The 22,083-nt window shown below is 32.6% G+C and overlaps 1 long non-coding RNA gene across 1 annotated transcript; it reads left to right on the forward strand.

Annotated features, from left to right (window-relative positions):
- The first annotated feature begins 9,412 nt into the window (after positions 1-9,412).
- LOC125496341 (uncharacterized) lies at positions 9,413-10,381 on the forward strand. Its single transcript, XR_007273011.2, has 2 exons — positions 9,413-9,532; positions 10,102-10,381. It is a non-coding gene; the product is annotated as an uncharacterized LOC125496341 (long non-coding RNA).
- The last annotated feature ends 11,702 nt before the right edge of the window (positions 10,382-22,083 follow it).

Below are 22,083 nucleotides of genomic sequence, written 5' to 3' on the forward strand. Positions count from 1 at the left end.
CCCTAGAATCTGAATTTGGGGCTTTCAAATTTCATTAAAACAGGTTCGGTACGTGGCTTTCCCCACAGAAACATACCCAACCCGTACCCAAAGTCGGCCCATCCGTCTCCCAAAGCAACCCACGTATCCGACGCACTGGATTCACTTTGGGTACAAATCCCATGCGAATATGCACCGTACCCAAGACGTACCCGTACCCGGTATGGGAAACGGTGCCTAGGAGGCGTACCCATGCATCATAGGTGATATCAACTTGTGAAACACCCTGTGAAATTCTATTAAAAAGTGAAGTTCGAACTCGATTGTAAGTGGGTAAGCACTTCAACGCAACCCATTTCAAGGCTTCAACGTCTTCTTCGGCATGATTTTTTGTATCTGAGCTTGATTACGCATATCAAGAAATTGTCATGTCCCAAAAATTCCCTCGAAATGTCAAACAATTAGTCAATCGATGTGATGGAGATTATGTCGACGATTGAGGAGGAGAATAGCGCTGAAGAAGAAGCTGTGAAGGAGGAAGATGAGGAAGTAATTGTCGCCAGGGTTTTATATTAGAATTTGTGATATTAATCATGTAACACTAGCTTTTCTCCTTTACGCAATAGTAAGCAAATTTTAAGAATAAGACGTCGTTTAGTTCACCTTATTTATATTTATATATATCTATATGATCTGAACTTATTTTTTATGATTTGATCTAAACTTTTTTTCCCCTGATTTAATATGATATGAACTTATCTTTTATAAAATATAATTCCTCCGTTTCTTTTTACTAGTATTTTATAACAAAATGTCACATTTATCTTTACTTAGATAACTAATCCTAACATTTAATCACCCTCCTCCTTAGTTCCCACTCTCTCTCCTCCTCACCCTTAAACACTTCCAACCCCTACTAATGGGTTTTAAAATATACCGCAAGTGCACGGTGTCTATTCAGTAGAAACGGGCAAATACGGGTCGATCCACAGGGAGAGGAGTTCTACAGATTTGTGCTCAATTATCTAACTACTTCAAGAGAGGAAATGATTGAATAATTAACAACTAAACTAGAACGCAGAAAAATGGGAATTTATCAAATAATTAAAACCCTAGGGCAATCGATCGGTCCACCATGCTTATACCAGTTTAATCAATATAATATAGTTCAACAACACTTGGATTGAGGTTCGGATAAATAAACTATTTCGTTAATCCTTGGTCAGGCATTAACAACTCTTAGATTAACATATGCCAGTACGGTCGCTCAACATAATCAAATCTACCTATTGTAACAAGCCTCTAATGAATACGATCTTTCAATTCTAATTCTTATTAGCTAAACATAACTCATAATATTGCGCAATTACATGAATTAAACAAGTATAACAAATCAACAAGAATTATTCTAATTCAATCCAATTATTGAAGAACATCAAACCACAATAAAAAAGGTATAAACATGGCTTCCCTCTCTAAGCCCTAGAAATAGACTACTCACTCATGATAGTAATAAACTCAATAAACATAATCAAAGTAAAAGAATTCATAAAATTAAACTAAGTAGTGAAGAATACCGAATGATTGAAGAACAACGAAAACGAAATCAACGATCTTTATATTCTTCCAAACCAAGAGTTAACACAAAGGTAGAAAGAGAAAACTAAGTGTTTTTAGCCCTAACAACATAGAAAATAAGATAGTCTAATCGAAAATACTAGAAAACCTATTTATACTCTTTACAAAACCGGCTAAAAAAGCCGAAAAAACGCGTCTCGAGAAACCGCCCGGTCGGGTGACGGTGATTAAAAATCTACGACAAAGGAGCAAATCCGCCCGCCCAGTCGAGCGCGTAAGCAGATTTCTTCGTTTGGTCGCCCGGTTGGCCGGGCGAAATGGAGGGTGGAAAACTGAAGTTTTTGGGTTCGCCCGGTCAACCGGGCGAATATGTTTTCTTGCTTTTTTCTTCGTGAAATCCGACCGAATCGCTGGTGCAATCTTCCAGATACTCCTTGGACCTTGTGTGACTGTGGAGCTTCCGTGTCGCGACTTGAATAAAGGCAAAAAGTGCCTAATCTGCATTAAAACCTGCAAAACACGACAAGAGCTCCAAACACATCAAATCCACAAGAAACGAGCTCAAAAGAGCCCAAATCGACTATCAAAACTAAGGGGATTAGAGTAAATAATCGATGAGTAATGAACACATCACCTACCACCACCATCACCACCACAGCTCACCATCAACTTTACCACCATCCCACTTTTCCGGCAGCATTCCGTGTCCTTTTTGGCTCTTTATATTCTAGTAACATCTACCTTTACTTGCTCAAGCTAAAAAGAACATCGATGATAAGCATTCATGGTCGAACTCGACCATTAAAGCTCAAAATCTGGAACTTTCATGGCCAGTTTCGACCATTTAAGCTACATAAGTGGTTGGATTTTTTCATTACCAGTAATTTCTATCTTGCTCTACTCCTTCCTCTCCCAACGTCGTATATTACTTACACCAATTGAAAGAGTACCTTTACGGACAAGGGAAGAAAGTGGTAGTGAATACATACATAGGTATTACATGCTCATCCCAGTCTATGTAAAGATCAATTAAGGTTAGATTGAAACCCTCAACGTTGTCATTTATTTTGTGAATTTGAATGCTCGGGTCGGATCATTATGAGATGATTGAGAGGTAAATTTGGATCACGTGAGATATTTAAATACTATATTCAGTTTATATTTAAAAATAATTCTTACTCCATTATAATCGGGTTCCATTTTATTTCCTAAATTTATGTGCATGAGGTAGTGTTCGGATTAGGTTGGGATGGATTTTAATATAATTAATTTTTTTAAGATGTTATTGAATTTGTCTTAATATGTATTTTTTTATTTTTTTAAAGTTTCTTGTATTATATGATTAAAGATATTTTATGGTTTAGAGGTTGTATGTTGGGGAGTATGAAAGCCAAATTATGGCATTTATAAACAAAAAAAAGTGGATTAGAATATAATATTATGCAACTATTTTTAATAAATGACGCCCCCATACAAAATGTAGATTTATCATTAATTAAACTCAATTTCTCACTAATTATTTGGTGTGATGAAATATTATTCAATTTTTACATTAGTCCTGTGTTGTGTCTAGTTAATTTGTTTGTTGGTATATTAATTTTGTTATGCTCCACCAAATATAAAATCCTATATCTTCCCTTGCTAATGATTGCTACATATTAGAGATGACAAATTTTGACATGACCTGAAATCAACAAGTGTATTGTAGACAAAAAATTGTGTCTCCTTATCGAGTACCCAATTAAGAAGCATATTGTCATCTTAATTGGTCTGGTCCAAAGATAGAGCAATCAAATAAGCTAAGACCAAAAATATTTCAAAAAATATAAAGTCTATTTATTGGTTTTAAACAATCCAAGCCCAATGAATTTTTTATTGATAATTAATTGTATTTTGAATATTTTATATTAATTATTCTTGATAATTAATTTTTAAAGGTTATTCGAAAATCTGATTTTTATTCCTAAATATAGCTGATTTCAGATTTCAAAGGATAAGTTTTATCAAAGGATAGAAAAGAATCTTTAAACAAAAAAAAAAAACGGCCAAAAAGCAAGTGCGCATGAGCACATGATGTGCCCCTGAAGCAAAGCTATATGTGTGGCGCACAATTTTATTTTATATTTTCACTCCGTTTTAGTTTCCGTTGCCTATAAATACCTCGTTTCTTCGAACGACTTTTCTGAATGCTCTCCTACGCCTTAATAGCTCGACATCCTTAATGTCAAACACTCAAACTCACATACAAACACATTCATTCCTTCGAGATTCTTATGTCAAGCTTCAAGATTGCTCATCTTGTAGATCATAATACAAGGCCTAGGCGACAAAGTTATATTTCATGAGGGTTAATTCCAATTGAATTCCTTTTTTTTTCTACCAACAAATTACTTTCATGATATAGATGTTTACGAGATTAAGGTTATAATGTATATTCTTCTATTATTTCTCTTCTATTTTTATTTATTTTTTGTACTGATTATAATGTTCATATGCATGATGTATGTTTAATGCTTTTATCACCACACATGATTATTCTTGTTAATAAAGACCTAAAGAAATGTTCTAACACTTAATAAGATTATTGAACAATCTGATTAGCATCCCAATAATTTGATTCTATAATAACATGTCACCAAAAAGTAGACTTTTCTTTGTTTAATAAACAGACATAGATTAATTTTTAGATTGCATAAATATATTAGTGGTTATTTATTGGCATAAAAATACATAAATTGATATTAAGTAAAGGCCAGTGTTGGATGAATTTGATTCCTAATCTTATTCTTATCCTTACATGTGAACTCAATTTAAGGTTCATTGACCATTAATGGAGTCATGATGGGGAAAACTACATTAGATAAGCCCCTAAGTTGTCTCTATGATTTCTCAATATCCCAATTAGGTTGATGAGACCTTTTATAAAGTCTTGCTGGCGACTACTTCAATTCAAAATGTATTTTAAAACAAAACCTTTATAATAACATAATCAAATATGCAATCATCCTGCGTAGGCAATAAAAATACGCCTACATATACCAACCCGATAAAATTGGTTCTTGAACAAGAAATTAGGATCCAAAATTTACATTAAAAATTTGCTTAAGTTTAAAATAATAATAGCACCTATGACCCGACTAACCAACCAAATAACCAAAAATTTTGGTGTCATGGCCAAGTATTCTCGATCCACAACTGAAAATGACACAAATTCAAAACTATCAGACCAATAATTAACCCGACAAATCGTTTTGACAGGGCTACTACATATGATTTTCCCTATCAATAAAAAAAAAACATGTAAAATATAGAGACATTTCTTATTCGCCCTAATTCTCTTTTTTTTTCTTCTAATTTTTCATTCATGTCAATAATAATAAATCACATTCTCCCTATTAGAGAGTTGTACTTCCCGATTATTGAGTTATACCTACCATATATTGGGTTAATCTATCTCTTTGTGAGAGATTGTGGTTATTTTCTTAGATTCGCATTAAAAAATTTAATTCGTTGATAAAGATTTGTGTTGCATCGCACATATGTCAATTCTACATCTACAAGCAATTAAATCAAATTTAGTTCTATTTCGAAATTACAGCAAGTCGAAGCATCAAAAGGTCGTATCAAACAATAATGTAATGAAATAGGGTATACGTAAGTGTCAGATCGTCTCATCTATGAATTTAGAATTTTATCTGATCAAACTTTTTACGAATTTGTTAGTTGTGATTTTTTATTATAGATATCGTGTGAATCTATCATTAATGAATTAATTTCACATTTAAGAAAAAGAACTTAAGGCGCACTTTTAAGAAGAAACTTAAGAGAAAAGGGTAATTTTAGAATAATGATAATTACTACAATTTTACTTATTTGACCCATCTCTCTTTCTCTTTATAGGTAAGGAATTATATGAGAGCTATGGGTAACTAGGTTGTACACTAAATAACTAGCAAAAAAATCTAAAAAAAGTGAAGGCTTTCAGCCTTTTATAATTCAGCTTAATACAGCCCAGCTCAATTTAAGTGGGCATATACAAAATGATACACTACTATAAATAAAAAAATTGCACCAAAAAAATCAATAAAGGAAGGTTTTAAAACTTTGACGATATCATTTCTAATGATAAGAATTTAAGAATCGTACTCATTTTGGTATGTTTAGAATAGCGAAGGGATTTTGAAAAAAAAAAAAGAATAGCGAAGGGATGTTGGCGGCTTGTCTTAGTTCAATCTGAGAGACAACTCAAATAAAAGAAGAAAAAAAAACGATTTAAAATTCTCAAAAGTAATAACACCTCATTAGGAGCCAAACCAAACACATAATAAACGGTTTGGTGCACAGCACAAGGGTTAACTTCATATAATCCATAACGAATATTCTGCTCTTGTTAGTTTGCATATTATTTTTTCGTTCCATAAGAAGTGAAATACTACTTTTTTTTTTTATGTGAGAATTTTTTTAGAGAGGTGTTTCACTTATTATGAAACGGAGAAAGTATAAATTTATGCTCAATTAAAAAGGAAGGAAAAATACTTCAGATGAGATCTTCGCGTCCACGTACCAAATATCATTGGCGGGCTAGAAATCCATACTTCCATAGGGCTAAAGGTGTTCCCAAGCTTATTGGGGGCCCTACTTGGATTGGGAGGCTGTAGCATAGGCCTGCTTTGGTGAGGAGATGCGCGGTATGGGTCCAAGAAGGCCATGGCCTGAATGAGTTGGCGGGCCTGTAGAGGGCAACAAATAGGGGTAGGCTACTGGGATGTGCTCCTTTGTTGAGGGCTTGTTTATATAATTTGATGTCATTGCCTCAAAGGATGAATTAGCAATATTATGTTAATCGGATGAAGTAATGATATTAAATTATAAACCCATATCAATCGTGGATATCCCCTGGGGATATACTTTAAACCTGTTTTTATATAAATTTAATGTCATTAGGTATTAATTTGTCATAAAGGTTGTTCTTTTTGCATTAACTAGTTATAGAATTCCTTGTACCGATTGAATTACAAATTATATCATACGTTTGGTTATATTATGAGCATTATACAATTAAAACTATTTTCTCATTTGAAATAATCCAATGAGTAAAATGTATTCAACAAGTAAGTTTCAAGTAAGAAAAAATTATAATTATTAATGATAATATAAATTTCAGGAGTAATCACTTCATTTACGTCATGAATAATTATAATTTTTGCTTATAACTTACGGTTTTTTCACCAATATCCCGACAAATTATGAAATTCATCATATACCTTCAATGTTTCAGATATTCCTCATATACTCCTGACTTTTCAAAACTTTCCACCAAATGCCCTTTTTAATAAATGACGTTAAGTCGCTGTTAGAGTTATTTACAATAATGAAAGCATTAAATCATACAACATGCATATGAATATAAATAATATATAGAAAATATAAAAGAAAAGAGTAGAGATTAGAATATACAAGAACCGTTAATTCTTTTGGGGTCTACATACAAATAAATTGTTAGTAAAAAAGGAATTATAATTGACCCTTAGGAATAATACCTTTTGTCGCCTGGGTCTCGTATAACGATATGCGAGAAGAACAATCTTGAAACTTGAAATATGAAATGCGAATGTATAAATGTGTTTTGAGTGTCAGTTTGATGTGTTTAGTTGTGTGTAAAAGGTAGGTTGTTAAGTGTATTACGAAGTGATGTAGTCGTAGGGAAGATAGAAAAAGTTCGAAAAAAATTGCTATTTATAGGCAAAAGAAACTGAAAACGACTCGAAGAGGATATACAAAAACTAGAGGTGATCAAATTATCCCGACTCGATTTTTTCCCGAACTTGTGCATAATTTTTTGGCCCAGTATCGGGCCATGCCCAATCATTTTTTTGTCTTTGGGCGAGCAGAAATGACTTTTTTGTCTAAATTTTGTCCCGAACCAATTTTGGCCCGAAATAGTGGCCTTTGGTAGGTCAACAAGTGCTACCTTTTTAGGAAGCTTTTCCCTCAGTTCAGGATCAATGATGTCATGGCCATGAGCCTGACCACCGAGTGCAGGAATTGACTAGATCACTTGCTCGAGTTTTTTCGAACCTCAAATATGTCTTGTACTTGATAGGAGGTGGCGGTGGTGGAGTGTCTTCCTCTTCTCCTTCCTCAGTTGTCAGTTTTTCTCTTAGCGCCTTGATCTCTTTGTCTTGTTCCTCAAGATGAGAGTTCATCAGTTGAAGTTGAGCCATGATGGCACTGAGTTGTCCACTATTGTCTCCTATTTCAGATGGTGATTTAAAAGTTTCGGAAGATTCATCTGAAAAAGTGAAAATTCGTTTGACAAGTATGGGAGTAGGTTGACCTTGTTTCCTCTCTGTTGAACGTTCTCAAGTCATAACCTCACAACATGTCCTGAACAGAAACAAACATACCTTACTTGTATGTTTTATGAAATAGTTTTTGAAATAGGAAATGAGTGAGAAATGGAAAATGGAAAATGAGAATGGGTAATAGGAAATGGAAATTAGAAATGGGTATGGTATTTGGACTAGTATGGGCTTGACCATGATGCTGATATGGGCCTAACTACATACATATGTAGACATGGACTAGACTGAACTGGAATATGCAAGCGGAATGGACTCAATAATTGAGATTTGCTGAATACTAGATTGTACTTACAGGTAGAATAAGCAAATTAGACTCAAAGAAGATTGCCTATGTGGTAGGAAATACTATATTTTGAACTTTCGAGCCAGTAAGCATGCTATCTAGTAGAATAATTGTTTATTGCTGCGGTTTTACCCATATGCAGCAATATATCACGTAAAAAGAAAAGGAAAAATATAAAGTAACCATATTGCTGCGGTTTCGGCCGAAAACCACTGTAACAGCCGTATTTTTAAGCAGGTTTCATTAAAAGATAATTATATTTTATTACCTTAAATTATATGTTAAACTATTGTAAAATACCTTTGAAAAGGTGTATTTTAATATCTAAATAGAATTTGGGTTTAAGTTATATTTTGAAAAAAAAAATATATATATAAAAATAAAGGAAAAATAGAAATTCTTCTCTCTCTTCATGGCCTTGATATTGTGCTGCCAAGTTGAAGGAAATGTTGAGTTGTCAACACAAAAGCCTCATCAGATTTTTTTAGAATAAAAAGCTAGAGACTCATTCTCAACTCTAGAGATTCATCAACCAGAAATCAAAGAAACCCCAAAACCCCAATCCTTTCTTACTCGACATCCTCTCTGCTTCTTCCACTCGATTTTCGGTCACCTCTGTCATTCTGCCGGGTTCTTTTAAATTCCGACGCCGGCGCTAATGCAGCCGTTTCTTTGCTTCCTTTTCTCTTCTCTTCGTGGATGTTGGATGTTAACTGGTTGATGCTCGACCGTGTTGCTGCTGTCGTCGGTGTTCGACCGAAGTTCCGGCACCGTCAATGCTGCTGTGGTGATATTTGCCGGCGAGTTGTCGTCGTTGTGCTGTAGCTTCGTCAGATTCGTTGCCGCTCCATTCATTCTCAAATTTCTATTGATGTTGTCCATCTGATTTCTTTATAAAGGTATAATTTTGAGTGTTTTGACTCTTATTTCATCAATACCAATCTGATTTATATATTTGTAATAGTTTTGATTTTCATAAGTATAGTTGAATTTGTTATTGATTTGAACAAAAATCAGATTTTAAGAGGAAGTCATGTCTATGTGAATTGAGTCAAGTATAGTTAGTAAGTAAGATTGATATAGTGAATTGGATTAGTAGAATGGTTTGTAAATAAGGAGTTGTGGGTAGTTCATGAAAGAGGTTAGAAGGTATGAGAAAGTTAATTTCTTTATCTAATTGGTAGTAAGGATGCTAATTATTATGTTATTGTGTTGAGGTGAATTATTGCGGAGTTTAAGATGGAGTTGGCGATCAAGTTCATGATTGTTGGATGAGGTTGCATATAATCGTTCTTGAGTTTATTATGGAGTTGGATTGCGATTTAAGGTAACCTTTATGTTCAGCAAAATGAATTTACATGCCCATGTTGTATTGTGTTTTCAATATCATACATTGCTTATAGTCATGGCCATGGTTATAGATGCACATTTATAAGTTAATTGTGAATTGATATTTGATGGTTATGAAAGAATAATACTTTGTTATATTATTGGAATTGTTCGGAAACTATAAAGTATTCTAGAAATGTGATTTGAGTATGATAATAAGAAAATGTTTTCGAAATGGTTTTAGCTGGCTTAGTTTATGAACTGAGATGAATAGTGGGCAAGGTACAGGTGGAGTAAAATGATTCGTATATGAGTTAAGACCAGATAAGGTCGAATATTATGTTAAGTTATGTTATAAGCTTGTACTTGCCAGCGATTTATGTAATGTGATTAAGCTATGCCAGCGATATATTAAAAAGATGAATTATTTCCGAACAATTACCAAGTTGTTTCTGATATGGAAAATGTTACGAACTAAAACCGTTTTGACGGGCTGAAGTAAAGTTACTGAGTTTTTCGCTCATTTTAGTTTTGTTTTTGTTTTGTATTTTCTTCTGTAATTTGCAGGTTTGTATTGGGAGCTCATAGTGGATCGAAAGTAAAGAGTTGATTATTGAATTGTAAATATATTAGTGATTCGAAGTTAGATATAGAATATAACTTATTGAATATAAAGTCCTCATTTGGTGTTTAAGTATTATATTGTTTTGGGAATAAAGTAAATTGTAATTCGTCATTGGTTGTGAAGATTATTATTTTGTGGACCCTGACCCATAGGTCCAGGATCGTGTAAAAAGGTTTTGTTCCGCTGCGAGTAAATAGTTAATTCGAGGTTATTAAGTGTTAATTGAGTTTTATGAATGTAAAGTATGATTAGCTAGCAGCTCGGAAGTGCGGGCTGTTACAACCACAACAATATTGTTTTAACGATTTTTTTTTTGAAAAAAAGTTGACTATTGAACAAGATATATTGCTGCGAGTTTGTCAAAAACCGCAGCAATATCATTAAAAAATATTTGAAAAAAAGTATAAAATATGCGTGTATCAGTTAGGGTTTTTTCAAAGTCATTCTCTCATCCTGTCAACTTCTCACACGCCGTTTTACTTCCTCTCAACCTCCCCCTGCTCTCAACCTCTCATCTCTCCTATATTTTCTCATCTCACCGGTCCTTCGTCGGCCGTTCTCAACGACTAACACCGATGCTTCCTTCTCTATCTCTTCCGATCGTTAGTTCATCATTGTCGACCCTTCATTCGTTCCACTGAAACTCAAAAAACGCTGCCCAAAATATTTAGGGTTTTCTTTTCTCACACCCTCCGTTCGTTCGTTCTTTCGTCGGCCGTTCATCGTTCGTTCGCTCTTTCGTCGGCCGTTCATCCTTCGTTCGTCGGAATCCGGTTCGTTCTTCGTCGAAATCCGGTTCGTCTTTGCAACACTCGTGGCTCGTGGCTCTTCGTCAACATTCGCTGGTGTTCTTGGCGTCCGTCTTCGCAAAAGGTCGCGAGTTTATTCGAGTTCTTGGGTGATCTTTCAGTTTCTTAATTTCAATTTTATTTTAGGATTTTTTTTTATTTTTAGTTTCTTGTTTTTTCATATATTTTTTGTTTTCATTATATTTTTCTGTAATTAGTTATTTAGTTGTAATTCTTATTTTTTCTTTTACTTTCTATTTTTTTTCTATTATTTATGTAACCAACTTTTTTTATTTATATATATTAATGAGATTCATATGTCATTTTATTTTAAGTTTATTTGTGAATTGGTGGATAGTGAATAGGTTTGTGGCCTGATTTCAATCTTTCAAATTTTAGTGCAAAATGCAATTTTTTTTTTTTAAATGTACCAGGACCTATTGCTGCGGTTTTGGGCAAAAAACAGGAGCAATATATTGTATTATTTTGATATAAAATACTTATATTGCTGCGGTTTTACTTAGAAATCGCAGCAATATATTCCAATATTGCTGCGGTTTTTAACCGTAGATATATATTATTTACCTATTGCTGCATCCTTGATTGCTGCGCGGCCAAAATCGCCGCAATATGTTACTTGATGATCGCAACAATAAATATTTATTCTATAGAAGATAGGTAAGACTAGACTTTGAACTTACATTTAGAGCAAGTAAGCTAAACCTGAAAAGGACTAGACTTTGAACTTACGGGTGACGAAGCAGGTTAGGCATCAAAAAAGGCTAGACTTTAATTTGAACTTATATATGGAATAAACAGGCTAGACCTAAGGGTATAAATTGGGATTTTATAGTCCGAATACTTGATTATGATTTACATAGAGATGCAAATTAGACCTAGGGTATAAATTGATCTTTTATAGTCCGAACACTTGACTAGCATTTACATATAGATGCAAACTAGACATAGGGTATGAATTAATCTTTTACAGTCTGAAGACTTGCCCAGGGTTTACATAGAGATGAAACTAGACCTATAGAATGAAGTGGGCCTAAATGGACTTGAGTTTTGGATTGGATCAGGATTAGACTTAGATTGGAATTACTAAGATTTGACTTAGATTGGACCTAAGATGGATTATAATGCAAGTCGGCTAATATGAATGCATGGACTACTATGAATGCAAATGGACTCTAATGTACATGGGCCTAACATGAATGCATATGGATTGGATTATATATTGGCATTTGGACTGGGCTTAGAATTTTCGAAATTCGTTTTTGAAATGGACCCCTTGTTTTTATATTTTATTGCGAAAAAAATGATTACTTTTGAAAAGATTTTTTATTGAATAGGTGGTATGATGGTGATTAATAAATGTTTTTGAAAAAAGTAGAATAAAAGAGGGTGTAGGATTGATTTTGAAAAAAATAAGTTTTTTGAAATTGATTGAATATGATAGGATAGGATTAATAAGGAAGATTAGCTGGATAGCAGGGAGAAGGTTGACATGTATGACGACTCTAACTCTACCATGGTCACTCTTCTAGATGCACTTTTTAAAATAGACTCGACCTTAGATTATGTGCATGAAAAGACTGATTTTTTAAATAAGGTTAGACCCCTATAATGACCATGATTCTCCGCGAATGCAGACGAAAAGAATATAGGATCAACCACCACGACAACTAAATTGACAAAAACATGCGATGCATAGGATGCGTGCCACACAACGTTTCTGTGCGAGGAGTACAACCTTGCGTTTAGAGCGAGAGAGGTGCACAAGGCGCAGTTTAATGCTTACTTGACATGTGTTTCGGAGATTTAGGCGAGGTTTTGACCATTTTTATGATATTTTTTTGTTGTTGTTGTTTTAGACACGATTTAAGAAGCAATGCGTAACAATTTGACAAGTTAATAACAGGAAAAAATTGCAACCGAAAGCAAATGTCATATAAAATGGATGAAAAAGTTTCAACCTAAAAGTTTAATTCTTCGTTTGAAACTATGGTCAGTTTTAGGTTAAGGATAAAAGGGTCCATGACTAAAAGTTTGATCCCACGATTCGTACCTTTGCTTAAAAAGGTGGCCACGTGTAAGCCGCACTCCAATTCTCAAGTCAAGAACAAGAGAACAATGCTATGGTGTGGTAGGTTTGCTTATGACTAAGATCCAACGCTATCGCTGAGGAAGCTTTCGGAAGGACAAAGCGCAAATCCTTCGGGGTTGGCCTCACGCATAGATTTTGCGTTAATGAGGCAAGGAAGATTGTCCTTATAGCGGATTAAATAGTAGGAATGCATATGCAAAACTGTATGTTATTCTAAGGCATAAAAGAGAATGAATCTTCTTTTTCAAATTTCACCCACTCATTTTAATAAATTATTATTTTTAATATCCTCCCCAGTGAACTCGCTAAATTGTAGGTGTGTTTTTATTTCGCGCGGGATGAGCGCATATTTGACTACCTCATTGCAAGGTTTTGTATTAAAAAGGTTTTGAAGTCGCCAACAAGTCTTTAAAGGAAGACTCATACACCTGATTGGATATTGAAAAATCGAAGGCACAGTTTGGGGACTCATCCAACGTAGATTTCCCCGTCATGACTCTATAGATAATCAATGAATCATAAATTGAGTTCAGGAGTAAGGATACGAACACGGTCAAGAATCATGTCAGCCCACTGATAGCCTCTACTAAATATCGATTCATGTCAAGTTTTATGCAGAAGAATAAATTAGTCTAGGTTGTTTCATGAAACACATAAAGACTATTTTTTAGTGATATGTTCTGCTATTAAGCAATCCATAAAAGATCAATTTATACCCTTGGGTCGGACCAATTAAAACAGCACTATGTTTCATCATTGGGCCCTTAAACAAGTAGTCATGATTATGTATCTATAACTATCATGTATAAATCAGATCATAAAATAGATATGTATTACTTTTATTTAGACATTAAATCAATTAAAAAGGAGGACATTCAATGCGACATCTCAAAACATATCATTTCGTGGCATTAGTACTAAGTACTTTATGGTATCGGTCTTAGTTGGTTTATTAATAACATCAATATGTTTTTCCCAAATGCATGACATTCCCTTTTTTTATTCTAGTTATTAATACGTGAAGGGGTTATCAAAGATTAGAGATAGAATCAATTCTCTGTGACTAACCCCTCCTTAGTGTTACTTTAGTAAAGAAGAAAACTGGATTCAACCTCATCAAAACTTAGGTTCAGGCTCGAATGGAAATTAAAGAAAAAAATGCGGGACTAGGGTAAGAGTATTATCCAAGATACTTAAATGAAATATTGTGATTTGAAATCTAATTAGAAACCTTTGGAATTTGATTACGTAGTATTTCTTTACTTAATATTTAATTATTACTTATTCCAACAAATTTTTCAAATTCTATTTATATTTTTTCAATGTTTCTATATATTTCCTTTTCTTTAAGAAAAATAGAAGAGTTACTTAATTTAATATCCAAAGGAGGTTCATGGCTAAGGGTAAAAATGTTTGAGTAAAAGTTATTTCAGAATGTACTAGTTGTGTTCGAAAAAGTGTTAATAAGGGATCGGGGTGTTTCCAGATATATTACTAAAAGAGAATCGCCACAATACGCCTAGTCGATTGGAATTGCGACAATTATGTCCTTACTTTTACAAACAAATCATGGACAAACAAAGAAATAGATCGACTATAACATCGCTCGATTAACCTTTCAAGTAAGAGGACAATACAATTTTTACTATATAATATTTACTATTTTTTTAATAGAAAATGAATTTCTTATGTATATAATATACGTCTTCCATTTCAATTTAAAATCACGACTCATAGGGAATTTTTGGACAGGAGAGAGATAGAGAAAAAAAATAAAAGGGAGTCATGATTATGTATCTATAACTATCATGTAAAAATCAGATCATAGAATAGATATGTATTACTTTTATTTTAGACATTAAATCAATTAAAAAGGAGGACATTCAATGCGACATCTCAAAACATATCGTTCGTGGCATCGGTACTAAGTACTTTATGGTTTGGGTCTTTAGTTGGTTTATTAATAAGAATCAATATCTTTTTCCCAAATGCATGACATTTCCCTTTTTCTGATTCTAGTTATTGATACGTGAAAGATTAGAGATAGAACCAATTCTCTGTGACTAACCCCTCCTTAGTGTTACTTTAGTAAAGAAGAAAACTGGGTTCAACCTCATCAAAACTTAGGTTCAGGCTCGAATGGAAATGAAAGAAAAAAATGCGGGAGTAGGGTAAGAGTATTCACTATAAAATTAGAACATTGTAGAAACAAATTATGGCAACGAAATTTTGAATTGTTGATAGATAGCAACATGTATTATATTTTTGTTACCTATTATAAAGTGACGTTTTTTACTCTAATTTTCAACAAATAAAAGCAACATATTTTTGATATGTTGTTATTGGAAACTAGTTATTTTACTTTTTTTTTTTTGCTAGATAGCATCATATTTTCAATTTGTTGTCATATAACAACACCCTACGACAACAAATATTTGGTTCGTTGTCATTAGAAACAATTAATTTTACTATTTGTTGCTAGATGGCATCATATTTGCGATTTGTACGTTATCATTTAGCAATAAATTACGACAACCAACGGTGGCTTTGTTGACATTAGGAATAATTAATTTTACTAATTGTTACTAGATGGCATCAAATTTCCAATTTGTTGACATTTAGCAACAAATTACGACAACCAATATTTCATTTGCTAATCACATTAGAAGCAATTAATTTTATGATTTGTTGATAGGTGACATCATATTTTCATTTTTTTTGCTATTTAGAAACAAATATGGAAATAGATATTTGATATGTTATAGTTGGAAATAATATATTTTGTTATTTGTTGCTGAAATAACATCAGTTTTTCCTTAAATTTGTCCCACATCAAAGAAAGATTAGACAAACTACCACTTTATATGTTAAGAAGTTTCATACACTATTATCAATTTTTATTAGTAATGTATGCCAATATCATTCAGAATTGTAAGTGGACTGACTCACCTTCTCTTTATTGATTTGCATAAATGTGTTTATCAAATTATCAAACAATTAACAAAAAATATAAGATTAACCTACGTTGTATGAATAGTGCATTAGTCAAAGTGTAACTCTGTAACAAATCAAAAGCTTTTTCTATTTTTAGCAACCAATATCAATAATTTGTTACTAATGTCTAGCAACAAAATATTAATAATTTGTTGCGATATTAGCAACAATCATTTATAGCTATTTACTAGAGTTAGCAGCAAATGCCCAAATATAGAAACCAACATGGAAACAACATTTCAATGGATGTTATGTGGCAACAGAAATGTTCAGATTTCGTAGCTAAAATCATATGGAAACAAGCCTTTTAGCAACAACTATATTTTGTTTCCAATGTGTTGCTAACGCGAGTTAGCAACAAATTTCTCATGAATAGCAACAATTTTTTTACTGTTGCTAAATTGATTTAATTTTGTAGTGATTATCCAAGATACTTAAATGAAATATTGTGATTTGAAATCTAATTAGAAACCTTTTGAATTTGATTACGTAGTATTTCTTTACTTAATATTTAATTATTACTTATTCCAACGAATTTTTCGAACTCTATTTATATATTTGCAACGTTTCTATATCTTTCCTTTTCTTCAAGAAAAATAGAAAAGTTACTTAATTTAAAATCCAAAGGAGGTTCATGGCTAAGGGTAAAAATATTTGAGTAAAAGTTATTTCAGAATGTACTAGTTGTGTTCGAAAGAGTGTTAATAAAGGACCGGGGTGTTTCCATATATATTACTAAAAGAGAATCGCCACAATAGCATATGATTGGAATTGCGACAATTCTGTCCTTACTTTTACAAACAAAATCATGGACAAATAAAGAAATAGATCGACTATAACATCTCTCGATTAACCTTTAAAGTAAGAGGACAAAACAATGTTTACTATATAATATTTACTATTTTTTAATAGAAAATGAATTTATTATGTGTATAATACACGTCTTCCATTTCAATTTAAAATAACGGACTCATAGGAAATTTTTGGACAGGAAAGAGATAGAGAAAAAAAATAAAAGGGTCTCATGTGATAGGAGAGAGATAGAGAGAAGTTATTATCCAAAATGAAAGTTTCACAAATAAATTGAAACTTCCTAAAATAGAAAGTGTCACAACTAAATTATAACGGAGGAAGTATAAAACTTAGAATTAAGAAATCAGATTTTGTATAAGGATTAAACTAAACAAACTATTGATAAATCCAAGCGACAGTTTATTAAAGTTAGGAAAAATTCACAAGAGAGAGCTCAACTATTACCCATTTTCTTTTATAAGTCTCAACTATAAATTATTCCGTACAGGTCCCAAGTTTACTATCTTGTGATTTTCATAGGTCCTGAGTTACTTATAACCGGTTTAAAAGGTAAGATTTTTAAATGTTTACCATCTTCGAACGCTTTCAGGAAGTGACAAAGACCTATAAAATGGGGCCAACATTTAAAAATATTATCTTTTAAACAGTTTATAAGTAATTCAGGACTAATAAAAGTCACAATATGGTAAACTTGGGACCTTCAAAGAATAATCCATAGTTGGGACCTATAAAAGAAAATGGATAATAGTTGGGCCCTCTCTTGTGAATTTCTCCTTAAATTTAAGCGATCTTTTCGTCGGTGTTTTACTCCTGATTCAATCGAGGGATCGAATTGATAATAGAAATATTAATTTAACTAGTCGATTTAATAGTGAACAAGGAAATTTTTAATCTAGGAGAGTAAATAGATTAACCTTGAGACAACAACGATTAATTATTATTCCTATAAAACAAACTCGTATTTTGTCTTTGTTACCTTTTCTTAATAATGACTAACAATTTGAAAGAACCAAGTCGACCATTAGAACTGCGAGTTTTAGAACAAAAAATACAATAATGAACCTATTCTTTATATTTGATTCAATTCATAAGATATAATATAAAAAATGAGAATATTTTATTGGATTGCTAAATTTTTTATTTATCGTATTTTATCAGACTAATTTTACTATATATACTCCCGGAGAATAAATTACTGGAAACTTGATTTAAATCATTTCGAGATATTTGTTGCAATCCTCTCATTGTAAATCATATAAATATAATTTACATTTAATATAGCAATTTGTGCAAGTATTTTACGATTAAGAAGCGACTGTCTCTTGTACGAATCGTTGATAAGTTTGCTATAATAATAGTATTCCTCCTTTCGTGAATTATTGCGTTTATCTCAGTGATTGACAAACGACGAAAATCTCTCTTTTGCCTATCTTTATCCACCGAAACCAAAGCTCTTGTTTTCTGTTGAGCAATAGTTCGAATTAGTCTTGAATGGGACCCCTTGAAAGCTTAATCTAAATAGACATATTTTTTCCTTCGTCTTCGAGCTATATATCCTCATTTAACTCTAATAATTGAATAAACGGAACTTTGCTGTATAACTAATTGTTATGTCTTTGAGTTATTATTGCCCCCTATTAATAACAAAATGGTTTTTACCAATGTATTAAATGAAAATTCCAATGCCTTTTTCTAATATATTATAGACACAAAATCGTGTCTCCCCATTGAGTAGTATCCAATGATGAAACATACCGTCGTCCTAAGATGGATTATAATGCAAGTCGGCTAATATGAATGCATGGACTAGTATGAATGCAAATGGACTCTAATGTACTTGGGCCTAACATGAATGCATATGGATTGGATTATATATTGGCATTCGGACTGGGCTTAGAATTTTCGAAATTCGTTTTTGAAATGGACCCCTTGTTTTTATATTTTATTGCGAAAAAAATGATTACTTTTGAAAAGATTTTTTATTAAATAGGTGGTATGATGGTGATTAATAAATGTTTTTAAAAAAGTAGAATAAAAGAGGGTGTAGGATTGATTTTGAAAAATATAAGTTTTTTGAAATTGATTGAATATGATAGGATAGGATTGATAAGGAAGATTAGCTGGATAGCAGGGAGAAGGTTGACATGTATGACGACTCTAACTCTACCATGGTCACTCTTCTAGATGCACTTTTTAAAATAAACTCGACCTTAGATTATGTGCATGAAAAGACTGATTTTTTAAATAAGGTTAGACCCCTATAATGACCATGATTCTCCGCGAATGCAGACGAAAAGAATATAGGATCAACCACCACGACAACTAAATTGACAAAAACATGCGATGCATAGGATGCGTGCCACACAACGTTTCTGTGCGAGGAGTACAACCTTGCGTTTAGAGCGAGAGAGGTGCACAAGGCGCAGTTTAATGCTTACTTGACATGTGTTTCGGAGATTTAGGCGAGGTTTTGACCATTTTTATGATATTCTTTTTGTTGTTGTTGTTTTAGACACGATTTAAGAAGCAATGCGTAACAATTTGACAAGTTAATAACAGGAAAAAATTGCAACCGAAAGCAAATGTCATATAAAATGGATGAAAAAGTTTCAACCTAAAAGTTTAATTCTTCGTTTGAAACTATGGTCAGTTTTAGGTTAAGGATAAAAGGGTCCATGACTAAAAGTTTGATCCCACGATTCGTACCTTTGCTTAAAAAGGTGGCCACGTGTAAGCCGCACTCCAATTCTCAAGTCAAGAACAAGAGAACAATGCTATGGTGTGGTAGGTTTGCTTATGACTAAGATCCAACGCTATCGCTGAGGAAGCTTTCGGAAGGACAAAGCGCAAATCCTTCGGGGTTGGCCTCACGCATAGATTTTGCGTTAATGAGGCAAGGAAGATTGTCCTTATAGCGGATTAAATAGTAGGAATGCATATGCAAAACTGTATGTTATTCTAAGGCATAAAAGAGAATGAATCTTCTTTTTCAAATTTCACCCACTCATTTTAATAAATTATTATTTTTAATATCCTCCCAGTGAACTCGCTAAATTGTAGGTGTGTTTTTATTTCGCGCGGGATGAGCGCATATTTGACTACCTCATTGCAAGGTTTTGTATTAAAAAGGTTTTGAAGTCGCCAACAAGTCTTTAAAGGAAGACTCATACACCTGATTGGATATTGAAAAATCGAAGGCACAGTTTGGGGACTCATCCAACGTAGATTTCCCCGTCATGACTCTATAGATAATCAATGAATCATAAATTGAGTTCAGGAGTAAGGATACGAACACGGTCAAGAATCATGTCAGCCCACTGATAGCCTCTACTAAATATCGATTCATGTCAAGTTTTATGCAGAAGAATAAATTAGTCTAGGTTGTTTCATGAAACACATAAAGACTATTTTTTAGTGATATGTTCTGCTATTAAGCAATCCATAAAAGATCAATTTATACCCTTGGGTCGGACCAATTAAAACAGCACTATGTTTCATCATTGGGCCCTTAAACAAGTAGTCATGATTATGTATCTATAACTATCATGTATAAATCAGATCATAAAATAGATATGTATTACTTTTATTTAGACATTAAATCAATTAAAAAGGAGGACATTCAATGCGACATCTCAAAACATATCATTTCGTGGCATTAGTACTAAGTACTTTATGGTATCGGTCTTTAGTTGGTTTATTAATAACATCAATATGTTTTTCCCAAATGCATGACATTCCCTTTTTTTATTCTAGTTATTAATACGTGAAGGGGTTATCAAAGATTAGAGATAGAATCAATTCTCTGTGACTAACCCCTCCTTAGTGTTACTTTAGTAAAGAAGAAAACTGGATTCAACCTCATCAAAACTTAGGTTCAGGCTCGAATGGAAATTAAAGAAAAAAATGCGGGACTAGGGTAAGAGTATTATCCAAGATACTTAAATGAAATATTGTGATTTGAAATCTAATTAGAAACCTTTGGAATTTGATTACGTAGTATTTCTTTACTTAATATTTAATTATTACTTATTCCAACAAATTTTTCAAATTCTATTTATATTTTTTCAATGTTTCTATATATTTCCTTTTCTTTAAGAAAAATAGAAGAGTTACTTAATTTAATATCCAAAGGAGGTTCATGGCTAAGGGTAAAAATGTTTGAGTAAAAGTTATTTCAGAATGTACTAGTTGTGTTCGAAAAAGTGTTAATAAGGGATCGGGGTGTTTCCAGATATATTACTAAAAGAGAATCGCCACAATACGCCTAGTCGATTGGAATTGCGACAATTATGTCCTTACTTTTACAAACAAATCATGGACAAACAAAGAAATAGATCGACTATAACATCGCTCGATTAACCTTTCAAGTAAGAGGACAATACAATTTTTACTATATAATATTTACTATTTTTTTAATAGAAAATGAATTTCTTATGTATATAATATACGTCTTCCATTTCAATTTAAAATCACGACTCATAGGGAATTTTTGGACAGGAGAGAGATAGAGAAAAAAAATAAAAGGGAGTCATGATTATGTATCTATAACTATCATGTAAAAATCAGATCATAGAATAGATATGTATTACTTTTATTTTAGACATTAAATCAATTAAAAAGGAGGACATTCAATGCGACATCTCAAAACATATCGTTCGTGGCATCGGTACTAAGTACTTTATGGTTTGGGTCTTTAGTTGGTTTATTAATAAGAATCAATATCTTTTTCCCAAATGCATGACATTTCCCTTTTTCTGATTCTAGTTATTGATACGTGAAAGATTAGAGATAGAACCAATTCTCTGTGACTAACCCCTCCTTAGTGTTACTTTAGTAAAGAAGAAAACTGGGTTCAACCTCATCAAAACTTAGGTTCAGGCTCGAATAAATGAAAGAAAAAAATGCGGGAGTAGGGTAAGAGTATTCACTATAAAATTAGAAGCATTGTAGAAACAAATTATGGCAACGAAATTTTGAATTGTTGATAGATAGCAACATGTATTTATTTTTTGTTACCTATTATAAAGTGACGTTTTTTACTCTAATTTTCAACAAATAAAAGCAACATATTTTTGATATGTTGTTATTGGAAACTAGTTATTTTACTTTTTTTTTTTGCTAGATAGCATCATATTTTCAATTTGTTGTCATATAACAACACCCTACGACAACAAATATTTGGTTCGTTGTCATTAGAAACAATTAATTTTACTATTTGT

This window comes from Beta vulgaris, chromosome 4, assembly GCF_026745355.1.
Source record: "Beta vulgaris subsp. vulgaris cultivar EL10 chromosome 4, EL10.2, whole genome shotgun sequence".
NCBI lineage: Eukaryota > Viridiplantae > Streptophyta > Magnoliopsida > Caryophyllales > Amaranthaceae > Beta > Beta vulgaris.